Source organism: Oncorhynchus masou, unplaced genomic scaffold, assembly GCF_036934945.1.
Source record: "Oncorhynchus masou masou isolate Uvic2021 unplaced genomic scaffold, UVic_Omas_1.1 unplaced_scaffold_1264, whole genome shotgun sequence".
Lineage (NCBI taxonomy): Eukaryota > Metazoa > Chordata > Actinopteri > Salmoniformes > Salmonidae > Oncorhynchus > Oncorhynchus masou.
Window position 1 is genome coordinate 138,892 of NW_027002469.1, and position 16,592 is coordinate 155,483.

Consider the following 16,592-nt stretch of genomic DNA (forward strand, 5'->3'; position numbering starts at 1 on the left):
TTCACCATTTAGCCTACTGCCAGGAGAAAGAAGGATTTCAAGCCGTGGAGGATAGTGTGTACATGCCATGGTACGTTGGTTAGGCTGTGGTTGCTAGATAAAAGAGCTGGCTCTGGCAGTATTGACATTGCACAGCTGCCACAAGACTAACACATACTGCTGAAGTGTGGTAGACACCAGTGTGTCAGCCCCGCGTTCTTAGTATCTGTCTGAATCAGAAGCAGGTTAGGGGTCAATTCCATTCATTCACAAAAAACAAAAATCCCCATTCCAAATGTTTCTAATGGAAGAGAAAAGTAATTTCAGTGTACTTCCTGAATTGAAATATAATTCATCCCCACCTTGATGAGCAGACGTGCTTTACATACAGCACCCCGCTAGCTAGAGTACACCTACTGTTGCCATTCACAGAGATGTGGTGGTTTGTGAGAATCAGTAGGACGGTTCAGTAGGCACAACAACATGAGACAACTTCTAGTAAAAAGAGGGGGAAGGGAAGTGCTGCTCAGGTACACAATAGTAGATTTTGGAAGACAGAAGGTGCTCTTTGGTTAACATCTTAGAGCTACCCCCTACTTTTTCAATTTCCACCTGAAGACATACCCAAATCTAACTGCCTGTAGCTCAGGCACAGAAATAAGGATATGCATATTCTTGATTTAATTTGAAAGAAAACACTCTGAAGTTTGTGTAAATGTGAATTGAATGTAAGAGAATATAACACAATCGATCTGGTTTAGATAATACAATGAGAAAACCATACGTTTTTTTTTTCATTTTTATTGTTGTATCTTTAAAATGAACAAGACAAAACAAACATTCAGATAGGATGATGGGGACAATTTCAGTGAAAAAATTAGGGCAACAGCACTTGTGCAAAGTTTCAGAATGATAACTTCCAAAATGAGTGTGCTACATGACATTTATCATGAAGTCACCCAGGTGTCCCACACAAGTTGCCCAAATGTACCCAAGTGGCCAAATTGGTGAAGTTATACATTTTGAATGGAATAACTATATACAAAATACCAAAATGGTATTCTATCACCCCGCCCCCCCCCAAATGGAGAAAAAAACATTTAAAAAAAATAGATTTACAAAATAACACTTTCAATATTTGGAAGACCCTCAGTCCTCTACACAATATTGTGCTGCTGATGCCAGGTGCCACAGCAGTCTCTTTCTGCTGTAAAGCAGAGGGTCACCAAGCTTTTGGTGCAGGTGATGGGGGACTTCATTTTGCAAAGAACACAGCGACGCCTCCATGCTGTGCCCTTTTGGCCCTGAGGCACATCCATGCCTGCAGAAATACATTTGGGCAGATGAACACCACTTGTGGCAGGAGCTGGATGAACCAGCTTCAGTGGGGGATGGACACCTTGGCACTGGGGGCTCCCATTCGGAGTCAGTGTCACTGTGAAAGAAAATGTTCAGTTGGAATAGTTTCACATATGAACCCTGTATCAACAGGTATAATAAACATAAATATATAAAGTACAGGGAACATAAGGTTGAATATATTATTATGACCTGCTTGATCTACTGTCTTTTTATATTGACATTTCAGCTAGATCTACTGTCTTTATTATATTACAACAGACCAGCTGTATCTACTGTCTCCATTTCACTTTGGCCATTGTTGTGGGCCTGTCCTCCCCTCAACAGCCTCAAATGGGCTATTTCATTTCACAAATAATATTTGATATTATTAATTTCAAACAACGGCATTGGCATTAGAAACTTACCAGTCCAAAACGATGTCCTCTCCGTTCAAAAAATATTCCTCCATTTGGGAATCGCTAAATGAATCGTCCTACAACAATCTCTGTCTTGTTTTCCCAATCAATTTCTTCTAGAATTGTGTGTACATCTAGACTCCGATTTAGCTTTCCCTGACTTAGTCGCCATACTGATTGATATATAAACAGCTGAAGACACGCTTTACCAAAACAACGCTGTACGTAACATGCGTTGCTCCTTCCGATATGAAACTTCAATGGCGAATGACCCTCTTCACGCCAGAGTTTACTACATGGGTTGGTCTTCCAACACATAAACATTACATATTGCAGTGTTCCTCAGCTCATTGGCTATCTACCCAGCAAGATTTCAAGATGATCAGTGGTCATTGGGTTAAAATACAGTCAATCAACGAAACAGCCGTCATATCATTGGTGCACTTGTTGTCTTCAAATCGGTTTCTTTCAGTCAATACGTCCCGCGAAATGACCCATCAGGTTTGGTTGTGTTACAAACAAACAAGTTGATTACAATAAAACCAAACATGACTTGAAAAGTCATGTTTCGTGTGTGTATTTACATTGAAAGTGTCGTCAAATGGAATGAGACGGAATTCACGACACAAGCGGTTCACAAAATGTTTCGTGTTTGGCTATAAAAATTGATTTGATCAAATAAAAGACCATTCATTGTGCATCAATGAGCATTGCGATTGCAAACAGAGGAAGATCGTCAAAGGTAAACGATTTATTTTATTGCAGTTTGTGATTTTGTTACGCCTGTGCTGGTTGAAATAGTTGTTTTTTATGGGGCTCTGACCTCAGATAATCGCATTCTTTTGCAGTAAATCCTTTTTTAAATCTGACAACGCAGTTGGATTAGAAAGATTCTAGGCTTTCGACCCATGTGAGACACTTATTTTCATGAATGTTTATTAATATGACTATTTTTGTAGCAATCACCGTATGTTGTTGAATTTAAACCCGCTAACGGGTTCGGTGCGCAGAGAGCTTAAAAGGGGTACATTGGTCATCAAAAAATGAGGAGGACCAAGGCACTTCATATAATGAATTACAATGCCTTTATCTGTATGGCATGTTCAATGGAAACTACGTTTAATATCTCTGATGCATTTCCTCTGCATGGTCTTCCTCAGGGAGTACAAAGAAATGATAATATCCTCTTTTGAACAGCTTTTCCAGTCAGCTCTGATTTGAAGGGGGGGTGGTTACAGCATTCATTGGACAACATCTAGTAAGCTATACTATACACATTAAAAAGTGAAATACTTTACATATGTTATTAAAAAATATTCAACTCCAAGCAAGAAGCATCAGAACGTCTAGAAAGGTAGTTCTAACCTTAAATAAAGTGTCAAGAATAGGAGAGCTGTCTATTCCATAGTACACTGGAACACAGCAAACATGGACAACAGTCTAAACATAGCTGTGGGCAGTAGAGCAAAATCTCCACTAGATGACAGAAAATGGACCTCTCACTACCTTACAGGAAAGGTGAAATCCATATCTTCATTTAAACCAGGGTACTTAGTGCCCTGTTGTTTGTAAATCCATATCTTCATTTAAACCAAGGTACTTAGTGGCCTGTCGTTTGTAAATCCATATCTTCATTTAAACCAGGGTACTTAGTGGCCTGTAGTTTGTAAATCCATATCTTCATTTAAACCAGGGTACTTAGTGGCCTGTAGTTTGTAAATCCATATCTTCATTTAAACCAGGGTACTTAGTGGCCTGTAGTTTGTAAATCCCAAAACTTTCCCTTTGGTTTAGCTGTTTTAAAATGGTCCCTTTTTCTAATTAAGGCCAGAACATGATCAATACACACAACTTGTAGGGAGGCAGGGTTGCCATGGTGTAAGGACTTGTAGTGCCTTGTCATGGGGTCCTCTTCATTGCCTACCCGTATGGCGTACTTGTGTTCCGCTAAGCGGTCTTGAAGGCGTCTCTTTGTCCGTCCAATGTAGAACACCTTGCACTGTGGACATACCAATCTGTAGATGACGAGGTGTTTTACAGTTAATGAAGTGCGTGGCGTAATAATCCCATTTTAGAAGCTGTCAACAGAAGACTTTTCCTGTGCGATAGTTCTGAAATGTTGGCACTGGTTGCACCTAAAAGAGCCTTTGTGGTCTGGCCATGAGACAACTATTTGAAACAGAGACAACCACAACCTGGTATACTCTCAGGTCTGTCGTTGTTTCCGGTCGCTACAGTACTGCTACCAATGCCATTCAATGAAATTCAAGCGGTACACCCCTGGTTTGGCATAGGGCATGTGAACTCTCATTCTCTATTTTGTTTTCTTTCTCATTCATTCTCCGTGAGTCCTCTTTCTCTCTCGCTGTCCCTCTAACATTCTCTTCCTCTGTCTAGTTTACCTTCATTCTTTTTCTTTCTCCTTATTTTCTTCTTTCTCTTCCAATTGGGTGTGTGTGTGCTGGCCCTCCCCGGCCCCTTGGCTCATAATACAGCTGTAAATCATGGGGATGTGTGTGTGGAAGGAGAGAAAGGAGGAGGAGCGAGGGAAAGCGGCTATTTCAGAGGCCGTCTCCACATCTGTCTGGGGTGTGTTTTGAATGTATTACTTTTTAGTGCATGTTCGCTCTAGTTAGAATTTGGGAGTTGATTCCCCTGCGCTGTTGTATGTGTTTTATGCTTGGGTAGTATACTGTATACTGGAGTATTTTGAAATGACAACTGTATAATCTTCAGTACCGGTATGATAAAAAGTGTGTGTGTGTGTTGGGGCGTCTTAATGCTGTTGTGACTATGGAAGATGTGCTAAATAACAGCTCAGGTAGGAAGGAGTGTGTGTGTCAGAGCTAGGGAGGGCCAGTCTAGAGTAATAAGTTAAAGCTTAAAGTGTGTTAGCCAGTCAGTAAGCATGTGCGTGCCTGTGCTAGCCCAGGCGCGTGAGACCGTTTGTTTGTGGGAGACTAAAGTGAACGTGAGGTAGAGCGGAAGTCGGCGTTTCAGAGCTCCACTGTATGTAGGAGGTGGGGCAGACTTGAGCTCAGCTGTTGAGCGTGGCTCCACTGCTGCTGGTCTCCGGCTCTTTCATCTGTCTGCTGGAGCGCTGACAACGGCGGGAGAGTCTCCTCCTCGCCACTAAGCACAGCAGAGCACAGTAGAGGAGCATGCTGCTAGAGCAGAGCAGGCAGGGCTGTGTACACATGCACACCAGGAGAGGGGTGGACTAGAAATGGGGATTAGGTCATTATGCTCGATTGCTAGTCATCCAACATACTGAAGTGGCAATCAGCAGTTGAAATGATAACAAATGGCCTCCTCGCCCCTGTTTCGGTAAAAAGCTGAGGGATTGGGCTGGGGAAATGCAATCACTCTCCAATTCAAAGACAGAGCTATGGATGCAAGGACTGTCTTTGATATCAAAAGTATAGTTTTAACCATGATTTGCGGCTAAACAGTGTTTGTTTACATTTATTTTGTTTACAAACATTGGGGTAAAACAAGCTTAAATTTTGGGTTCTGATGTGGTACGACTTTGTAAGCTCATGAGGTATTTATTGGGTACATATCATGAAGTCCAAAAATGGATGAGGTAACTGCTGATTGACACTTGAAGACCTAAGCTATACACTGACAAAACATTAGGAACACCTGCTCTTTCCATGACATAGACTGACCAGGTGAATCCAGGTGAAAGATATGATCCTTTATTGATGTCACTTGTTAAATCCACTTCAATTAGTATAGATGAAGGGGAGGAGATGGGTTAAAGAAGCCTTGAGACAACTGAGACATGGTTTGTGTATGTGTGTCATTCAGAGGGTGAATGGGGAATACAAATGATGTACAGTCCATGCATAAAGTATTCAAACCCTTTGCTAATATACTTGAAATTGAGCTCAGGTGCATCCTGTTTCCTTTGATCATCCTTGAGATGTTTCTACAACTTGATTGGAGGCCGCCTGTGGTAAATTCAATTGATTGGACATGATTTGGAAAGGCAAATACCTGTCTATATAAGGTCCCACAGTTGACAGTGCATGTCAGAGCAAAAAGTAAGTAATGCGGTTGAAGCTCTGACAGGATTGTGTCGAGGCACAGATCTGGGGAAGGGTAACCAAAACAATTCAGTGGCCTCCATCATTCTTAAATGGAAGTTGGAACCACCAAGACTCTTCCGAGATCTGGTCGCCCGGCCAAACTGAGCAATTGGGGGAGAAGGGCCTTGGTCTGGGGGGTGACCAAGAACCCAATGGTCACTCTGACAGAGCTCTAGAGTTTCTCTGTGGAGATGGGAGAACCTTCCAGAAGGATAACATTCTCTGCAGCACTCTACCACTCCATCAGGCCTTTATGGTAGAGTGGCCAAACGGAAGCCACTCCTCTGTGAAAGGCACGACAGCCTACTTGGCAAAAGGCACCTAAAGGACTCTCGGACCATTAGGAACAAGATTCTCTGGTCTGATGAAACCAAGTTTGAACTCTTTGGCCTGAATGCCAAGCGTCACGTCTGGAGGAAACCGGGCACCATCCCTACGGTGAAGCATGTTGGTGGCAGCATCATGCTGTGGGGATGTTTTTCAGCGGCAGGGACTGGGAGACTAGTCAGGATTGAGGAAAAGATGAATGGAACAAAGTACAGTGAGATCCTTGATGAAACCTGCTCCAGAGTGCTCAGGACCTCAGACTGGGTCGAAGGTTCACCTTCCAACTGGACAACGACTCTAAGCACACAGCCAAGACAACGCAGGAGTGGCTTTGGGACAGTCTCTCGCCCAGCTGTGGGAGTAAATGGCTTTGACCCAGACACTAATTGTTGTGCCACTGCCCTCCCTCCGTGGTCTTGATCTTCTTTTGAGTTAGTTAATGTCTCACTCTTGGTGTTCAGGGCCTTCAACGCATTTTAACAGGCCAAGATTGTATTCAAGCCTTTTTTTAATGTCCTTGACTGGACTTGAACCCGATCGATCATCTGTGAAAATAGCTGTAGCGCAACGCTCCCCATCCAACCTGACAGAGCTTGAGAGGATCTGCGGAGAATGGGAGAAGCTCCCCAAATACAGGTGTGCCAAGTTTGTAGTGTTTTACCCAGGAAGACGCAAAGACTGTAATCGCTGCCAAAGGTGCTTCAACAAAGTATGGAGTAAAGGGTCTGACTACTTTTGTAAATGTGATATTTTAATATAAACCTGTTTTTGCTTTGTCATTTTGGGGTATTGTGTGCAGATTGATGTGGGGGGAAAAACAAGTCACCATTATAGTATAAGGATGTAACATTAACACAATTAATACTTTCCGAATGCACTGTAAAGGCCTTTGAATGGGGTGTGGCAGTAGGTGCCAGGCGCACCGGTTTGTGTCAAGAACTGCAGCGCTGCTGTGTTTTTCACGCTCAACAGTTTGCCGTGTGTATCAACAATGGTCTACGACCCAAAAGACAATTAGACAACTTGACACAACTGTGGGAAGCATTGGACTCAACATGGGCCAGCATCCCTGTGGAACGCTTTCGACACCTTGTAGAGGCCTTAGCCTGAATTTGTCAGGGCATGTGGAGGGCAAATGAGGTTGCAACTCAATATTAGGAAGGTGTTTCTAAGGTTTGGTATACTCATTGTAGATGTTTTAAACCTTATTGGTCATATTGGAAAATGAGTGTTTTTAAAAATGTATTCTAAAGAGATTGTAGCTGTGCACTTAACTATTCTGTCCATGCCCGCAGCAGATCTTGCACCACCCATTGGCTCTGAAATAGTTTATTTTATGTGTTCAACTCACATTGAAAAGCTAGTCAAGAAGGTTTGATGATGGTAGCAGGATAGATAAATGGATGGGATTTGGCAGCCACTCATGGGTAAATGTTTCTTTCATACCTCTGTTTCCTTATTTGCTGATTTTGGGGATGGCAGTTGTAACGATGGGGGGGGGGCAAAGACCTGTTGAAATAAGTCACATTGCATCTGACCGCTCTCTCCTATTTTCATCCATTTCAATGAGCTTCTCCACAAGATCCCACATGTATAATCATCTACAAGTAACTTGTAAGACATATATTCATATCTATACCTAGCCTGTGTTAGGTTTAGGTGCTCCCTTGTTTACTATCACATGTTGTGGTTGAGAGATGGCGTGATTTGGGGAGGCCTTGTAACAGGGGCCACTTCCTCTTATCTCAACCACAGAGAGACAGATGTCAACCGCCAGACCCGCCATTGCACGTCATTCTCCCCTTCTAGACAATCCCCACAGAATCCGTGCTAAAACACCAGGCTCTTTGGTATTGTGTGCAGTAGGGAAACCTGTGGCTGGGCTTTGCAATTTCATTTGAACCCAATAGGTTAGTTTCACAGTTTTACAGTCCCAAATCATACATTGTCCTGGTCCTTCTTGACCTGTTTTGAAACTCATGAACAGAGACCCGTTTCACCTCAGAGATGGTCCTAATCCCTTGTCTCTCTGTAGATGGGTATGGCTGGCAGTCCTTTTGGGCAGCAGTACGGTCAGGGCGGGGCCCAGCAGCAGATGGGGGTGAACGCCCAGCAGCAGCTCCGGAACAAGGCAGCCCTTGCCAACAGCCTGCCCCCTTCCCCAGTGACCTGAAAGGGGCCAACAGCCTGCCCCCTTCCCCAGTGACCTGAAAGGGGCCAGCAGCATGCCAAACCTGGTAAGTTCCTTCAACTTTGTAGAAAAGGAGAAACGCAAACCTGCGGTAAGTTTACACGATGACCTAAGCGGAGGGTTCTGGGAAAGATCTGTTTCCATTTGGATCTCGAGCCTCTTCGTCTCGCCCCCTTAAACACTTGGAATCCGATAGCTGTCTGGGGGCCACAAAAATCAGCTGTGGTCCCCATGCCTTTGTGTTTCAGACTTGTTACCTTACCCCTACCCTCTTGGGTGTTCTCACATATGAAAGTACTGACTATACAAAAGATATGTTGGAATCTCCACTCAGTTTATCAGAGGGTTAAGTGAAGCCATCATCATATTAATGTGCACACCTACCTTTCAGATGTTTGAACACTGAAGAGATTAGATTAGGCCCTAGTTAGAGGACTGGTCTCTAAAACCCCTATCATTGACCCCTAGATCCTACGTACTATGAGAGGATTGGTTGAAGCAATACGGTGAAAATTACCCCCTGCCTGTCAAATCCTTTCAGATTTAGTCTCACGTAGTGGCAACTCTCCTGAAGTCCATTAGTCTCTGCATTGACTTTGAATAACGCTGCAGTTCCCAATGCCACAGTATTGGAACAATTATTCTGACACATTTCTCTTCCATCTCCAAAAACCAGGCCTGGAATGCAGAATGAGAGATTGTTGGAAGGGGAAAACATTTGTTAAAATGCACTCCACTCAGAATATTGTTGTACAGAGAGAGAGAGAATGAGGGAAAGAGGAAGAGAAAAAGAGAGGGGTCTCTTTCAAGGCACTGAGTAAATACTGCATGCAAATCTCTCTCCCAGGAACAGGAAAAGGGCCTAATGAACTCATTACAGAGGAAATAGTTGTGTTTCTATTTTGGTTAAAGGTTAATGGAGTCTTATGTGAAATAGTTGGATGTTTACCAGGCCTTTTTTGGGGGGGGGTTGTGTTCTTTATTTTTGATTCATTCACTGGCTGCCTCCCATTATTCTGTCTGGGAATAGTTCTTTCTCTGTTCACCACTCTTCCCCCGCCGCCCTCCGCTCTTTGTCTTTCTCACACAAATGTTTTCCCCCTCTTTCTCCCTAATCAAACCTCACCCCGTTGATCTCGGCATAAATGCGTTGTAGATCAGCTTTTCTTTTTCAAATTGTGAAAGTAATGTACTTGTATAAGTAGGCTTAATTACAGGGATTGGGTGATTCCATTTCAATATAAACGGTTCAGGGATCCAATTCAAGCAACCCAGTTCCAATTCAAGTAATTGGGTTCAAGCTAAGTTTCAAATAAATCCAGTCTGCCTCACTTATTTGTTGCGTTTCCCTCCCAAGGCCCAGATGCAGCAGGTATCCTCCATGGTCCCTGGCGGTGGGGTGTCTGTAGCGACTGCGAGCCACACGGCCGACCCAGAGAAGCGCAAGCTCATCCAGCAACAGCTGGTCCTGCTGCTCCACGCCCACAAGTGCCAGCGGCGGGAGCAGGCCAATGGGGAGGTGCGGGCCTGCGCCCTGCCACACTGCCGCACCATGAAGAACGTCCTCAACCACATGACCCACTGCCAGGCCGGCAAGTCCTGCCAGGGTGAGTGTCTGGGGAAGGGGGGTTGTGGTGTTGGTTGCTGGTTAAGTGTTGGGGGACTGAGCCTGTGTGAATATGATTGAACACACACTCGTTAATGTCCAACGGGATATCAGCTTTACTCCATTTAATGTAAGAGACATGTATATCTTTTGCTGTTTAGAAGGCTTTAGTATGTTGATTGACGTTGAAGTCAAGTTGGTTACCTTTCTCTGTGCTGCTGTGTCCAAAGTCCCTCTCTCCTCCTTCTCCATGGCTCCATCTGAATTAGGATGCCAGGAATAGCAGAAAGACTATCTGCTCAACTACTTCTCAACCGTATTGGAGGAGAAGGTTGAAGGTCCCTGCCCTCTGACCTTCTCTGTGTGTTTTGAGGAGGAAGTGAAGAGAGGATTTGCAGAATTGAGGAAAGATTCATTTGGAAATAACCATTGTCTTCCATTCCCTCCCTCCTGTTTGCCCCGGTGACTGACTGAAATCCCGCTCCAGCCTATATTAATAGTGAGGACACCAGCAGCTATAAATCCCGGGGCTTGTTTTAAAAGCCTGTCTGGGTGCTTAGGCCTAATGTAAATACTCGAGTGGCTTTAGTCTCCACACTGAGTCTGTCTGTCTGGGTGGCTACAGCGCTTTCCTCCCGCCCCGTGCTGCTCGGGACATTAAAGGGTGTCTCGGTCGATGGCCTCTGACTTTTAACCCCTGAGGTGCCAGTCATATTGGTAATGTGTTTTAATGGCTATGGGGTCAAATGAGGATATATGATGTTCTCGGTCTCATCCGGTTTTAGTTGGGTTGTGCTGTTTACGTGTTTTTAAAATGGCTTATATTAGTGATTATTTGTTTAAATGGCCTTGTTGTTGTTTGGGTTTGCCGGTTCCAATGTTGTATTTGTTTTAACATTTTGTGGTGTAATATCTCACGTACCTACTAGCCCTGTGGGATAGCCCGCTAGCAATTCAAATAAATAATCCTAACATTTATGCTCTGGATAAGAGCGTCTGCTAAATGACTTAAATGTAAATGTAAATTTATAAACGTACAAGTATCTTATATCATTTAAAAGCTTAAATTATTGTTAATCTAACTGCATTGTCTGATTTTACAGTTGGCTTTACAGCGAAAGCATACCATGCAATTGTTTGAGGACGATGCCCCACAACATATTTTTCAACCAGCACAGGCTTCATGAAATCACAAATGGCGATTTAAATAAATCGCTTACTTTTGAAAATCTTCCTCTGTTTGCAATCCCAAGGGTCCCAGCTACATCGTGAATGGTTGTTTTGTTAGATAAAATCTTTCTTTATATCCCAAAAGGTTTGTTTCGTTGGCGCCATCGATTTCAGAAATCCACTCTTTCAACATGCAACTCCACTCTTTCAACAGACAAAGGAATCCAAAGAGCTACCGATAAACTTTGTTCAAACAAGTCAAACTACATTTCTATTTAATCCTCAGGTACACTAAAATGTAAATAAACTATAATTTTTCATACAGAAAGAAGTTTTTTCAATAGAAAAGTGAAATTGGCAGGTGCGTGTCCTCTGTCTCGCGCGAACAAATTGATTTTCCACTGAGACTGTGCTAAAACTCCTAATTCTTACTCATTTTGTAAGAAACAAGCCTGAAACCTTGAACAAAGACAGTTGACATCTAGTGGAAGCCATAGGAATTGAAATCTGGGAGCTAGAATTGCATAGGACCCATAGCTTTCCATTATAAGAGCCTGGGACATAAAAATATAATAATTATGGTTGGTTTTTCTTTAGACCATATCAGTTGTGTTATAGTCGCATACATTATTTTAACATTTCTACAAACATCAGTGTTTTCTATCCGATGGTACCAATTATATTTACATCCTGGCTTCTGGGCCTGAGTTTACTTTGGGCACGTCAGTCAGGCAGAAATTCAGGAAAATAAACCCGAGCCCTAATTATTAATGATAACTCAAATAATTGAGGCTTTTCTTTAAGTAATATAAACTCTGGGATGAGACTTATTTGATGTTAGCAGGAGTAGAATGACCTCTTTTATTCTCTTGAAGGGATGAATGTTAACTTCCACTTAAGTTAATGCATTGATATCAGTAGGATTTTCACCACGGTGTGTCTCTAAAGCCCTGAATCATGCTGTTGTTGGAGTCTTCCTCTTGAGCAATCACAACCATTTACTTCCATTCCCTGGGTCTAAATCAAATCTATTACAGCAATTATCTGACTGTGGGAACACAATGGTACCTTTCTGTTAGTCCACAGGACCCATTAGGCAACAGTCACATTAGGCTTGGAATAGTTACTAACATTTGATTTGTGTTTTTTCTTTGACTCTGTGATTTACTGGGCAAAAGCATGTTTTATGTGCCCGGGTGTTTATTTGCCCAGCTTATATGGTGTCGTGGACAGGAAGTGGTCATCTTGTCATAGCTACTGTATGTGTTTTTCAATGACTCGTTGCCTTCTCTCTCCCTCTTCTGTCATCCCTCATCTTTCTTGCTCTTTTTCTGTCTTTCATTCAATCTCTTTCCTTTCTCTCAATCATCATTCTCTCCCCCTCCCCCCTCTCTCTTCCTCTCCCTCTCTTATCCTTCTATCCCCTCAGTGGCTCACTGTGCGTCGTCCAGACAGATAATTTCTCACTGGAAGAACTGCACGCGGCATGACTGTCCCGTCTGCCTGCCGCTGAAGAACGCCAGCGACAAAAGGAACCAGCAGCGTAAGTACCTGTTTTACCCTACCACCCGTAGTCCATCACACACGTGTGTGTGTGTGTGTAATGTTGGGTTTTGTGTAATATCCTCCCATACAGGTGTTTTGGCACTAGCATAGCCATTCAAGTAGATACAGTGCATTCGGAAGGTATTCAGAACCCCTTTTCCATATTTTGTTACGTTTTAGCCATATCCTAAAATTGATTCAATTGTTTTGGTTCCTCATCAATCTACACTCAATATCCTGTCATTTTTGCAAATGTATTTTAAAAACATAATGGAAATATAGCATTTACATAAGTATTCAGACCCTTTTATTCAGTACCTTGTTGAAATACCTTTAACAGCGATTACAACCTCGTCTTCTTGGGTATGACGCTGTAAGCTTCGCACACCTGTATTTGGGATGTTTCTCCCATTCTTCTCTGCAGATCCTCTCAAGTGCTGTCTTGTTGTATGGGGAGTGTCGCTGCACAGCTATTTACATGTCTTTTCCAGAGGTATTTGATCGGATTCAAGTCCGGACTCTGGCTGGGCCACTCAAGGACATTCAGAGAATTGTCATGAAGCCACTCCTGCGTTGTCTTGGCTGTGTGCATAAGGTCGTTGTCCTGTTGGAAGGGGAACTGTCACCCAGTTTGAGGTCCTGAGCTCTCTGGAGCAGGTTTTCATCAAGGATCTCTCTGTACTTTGCCCTGTTCATCTTTCCCTCCATCCTAACAAGTCTCCCAGTGCCTACCGCTGAAAAACACTCCGACAGCATGGTGCTGCCACCACCATGCTTCACCGTAAGGATGGTGCAAGGTTTCCTCCAGACGTGACGCTTGGCATTCAGGCCAAAGTGTTCAATCTTGGTTTCATCAGACCAGAGAATCTTGTTTCTCATGGTCTGAGTCCTTTAGGTGTCTTTTGGCAAACTCCAAGTGGGCTGTCATGTGCCTTTTACTGAGGAGTGGCTTCCGTTTGGCCAATCGACTATAAAGGCCTGATTGGTGGAGTGCTGCAGAGATGGTTGTCCTTCTGGAAGGTTCTCCCATCTCTACAGAGGAACTCTGGAGCTCTGTCAGAGAGACCATCGGGTTCCTGGTCACCTCCCTGAACAAGACCCTTCTTCCCCGATTGCTCAGTTTGGCCAGGCGGCCAGCTCTAGGAAGAGTCTTGGTGGTTCCAAACTTCTTCCATTTAAGCATGATGGAGGCCCCTGTGTTCTTGGGGACCATTAATGCTGCAGAATTTTTTTGGGTAACCTTCCCCAGATCTGTGTCTCGACACAATCTTGTCAGAGCTCTATGGACAATTCTTGCTCTGACATGCACTGTCAACTGTGGAACTTTATATAGACAAGTGTTTGCCTTTCCAAATCTTGTCCAATCAATTGAATTTACTAAAGGTGGACTCCAATCAAGTTGTAGAAACATCTCAAGGATGCGGGTATTGTGTGTAGATTGAGTTAATGCTGTAAAGTAACAAAATGTGAAAAAAGTCCAGGGGTCTGAATACTTTCCGAACGCACTGTAGATAAACCGGTTGTTGTCGCCCCTCAGCCAGTTTTCGTACAGAAATCTCTCAGTATTACATCTGCCACATTACATTTCATTTAAATGTATATACATATTGTAGGCACAGATACAAAAACTGACACTTCATTTAAATATATTTACATATTGTAGGCACAGATACAAAAACGGACACATTTTATTTAAATGTATTTACATATTGTAGTCACCGATACAAAAACACTTCATTTACAACAGATGCATTGCACACTATAACACACTTGAGCTATAAATGATTTGCGATGTAAATCGAATTGAATTAGTCACATGCGCCAAATACAACAAGTGTAGACCTTACAGTGAAAGGCTTACATTGTTGTTTAAGGGCTTGTATGGAAGTTTATTTTTTTGTATTATTTTTTTTACAATGTAACTGAATTGTCAACAGAGAAGCATGCTGAGCTGAGAGCATAGAACCTTAGAGTGAGTGAGCGAAGCTTTCAGTGGCGCCACCTGCAGCCGTATCCCTAGCTGTGCTCTGTGAAGGATTCCTGTAGAATGCAGGGCCTGTAATCTGACACCCTGGGGGAGGGGCACCGGAGTTTCTATCTGTGGGGGAGGAGCTCAGGTTGAGAAATCTCTCTGATTGGCGAGAAAACCGGTGACTGATTTAAATCCCCCACAGAGGCAACCTGCATATTCTCTCTGCCGGTCACAGATCAACATACAGTAAGGAATAGAGCAGTAGTTGGATCTTTGGGTGGAAGCAGATAAATATTATTTTAGATCATAAAAAATGTAGGCTTTACAATTTTGTTTTCTTTAACAACTTGAGTTTTTTTATGACTTCTATGAGAAAAATAATTGACTTAATCTTTGCCAATCAGTAGATTGCTTTTCATCAAACGTAACATATGGCAGAACTTTTCTGGAAGGGCATACTAGTGATTTATTAACATAGGCCCAAGCCAAGTCCTAACTGTAGTTCTGTTTGAAAACTGGGGGAGATTGGTGGGTTATGTGCAGTTGGGATTCATCGCAAGTGTTCATAATTACTCATCTCCCTCTCCACCCACCACCCTCTTCAATTTGATACAAAAGTTATTGTATTTCCAAAGCAATAAGGTTTCTCTTTGAAATGTTTCATAAATGTCTCCGCTCTCTCTCCAGCCATGCTGGGTTCTCCCGGCGCCAGCCTGCAGAGTGCCATCAATGCCACGGTGGGCACAGGCCCTCCCGGCAGCTCCCCGGGTTCCTCCATGAACAGTGGCGGGGTCAGCAGCGGGCACATCGACCCCAGTTCCATGCAGCGGGCCTACGCTGCCCTGGGCCTGCCCTATGGTAACCAGTCCCCTGCTCAGGGACAGGGAGGACCTGGAGGACAGAACACAGCCCAGGGAGGGCAGCAGCTACGCTCCATCAATGCACTAGGTAAGAATGTTGCTTGGTCTCATTGCAGTTTTAGGCTAGGTTACTGTAAAGCACTTGAGGACAATAGGATAAGAGCATCTGCTGAATGACTCAATTGTAAATGTAAAAATGGGTTGATAGATGCATACGATTGATTCAACTGAATTGAATTTTGGGTTTGCAAATATGCACAATTTGAAATCCCAGAGGATGAAATCACTGACACATGAAATAGTTATTTAAAACCAACTATTGGTTTGTTTGATTGGTTGACTCGTTAAATCATTTTGGTATAGTTCTCTGTATAAGGGTCCCGTGTGATGAGTCAAAGTGGTATAGTGAGGGTATTGGTCACTGTTTTGGTGGTAATGCTGCCTCTGGTTGGCTGTGTTCTCTCCCAGGCACTAACATGAACATGGCCGGAGGAGGGGTGGGCGTGCCCTCAGAGACCGGCATGCTCTCGGACTCATCACTCCCCTCGTCGCTCAACAAGTGAGTCCGCTCACCCATTTAGATTCTCTCCCTTAATTCTGTGCCCTAGATCTCTCCAACTGGGTGGTACAGAGATGGGCCCACTACAGTGTACAGCAGCACTCACAATTTTTACAATGAGCTCAAAGTATTGGGACAGTGACAATGTTTTGTTTTGTCCCTGTACTCCAGCACTTTGGAATTGAAATGATACAATGACTGAGATTAAAGTGCGGACTGTCAGCTTTAACTTGAGGGTATTTTCATCCATATCGAGTGAACCGTTTAGAAATTACAGCACTTATTGTACATAGTCCTCCCTGTTTTAGGGGAACAAAAATAGTAGGACTAATTCACTTATGTGTATTAAGGTAGTCAAAATTATGTTATTTGGGTCCATATTCCTAGCTTGAAATGATTGCATGAAGCTTGTGACAACAAATTTGGTGGGATGCATTTGCTGTTTGTTTTTGTTTGTGTTCCAGATGAGTTTAGGCCAAATAGAAATTAATGGTAAGTAATGTATTCACTTTGGAGTTACTTTTATAAATGA

General features: G+C 43.2%; 1 pseudogene; it reads left to right on the forward strand.

Annotated features, from left to right (window-relative positions):
• Nucleotides 1–16,592, forward strand: part of LOC135530117 (histone lysine acetyltransferase CREBBP-like) — a 72,026-nt pseudogene that overhangs the window by 30,862 nt on the left and 24,572 nt on the right.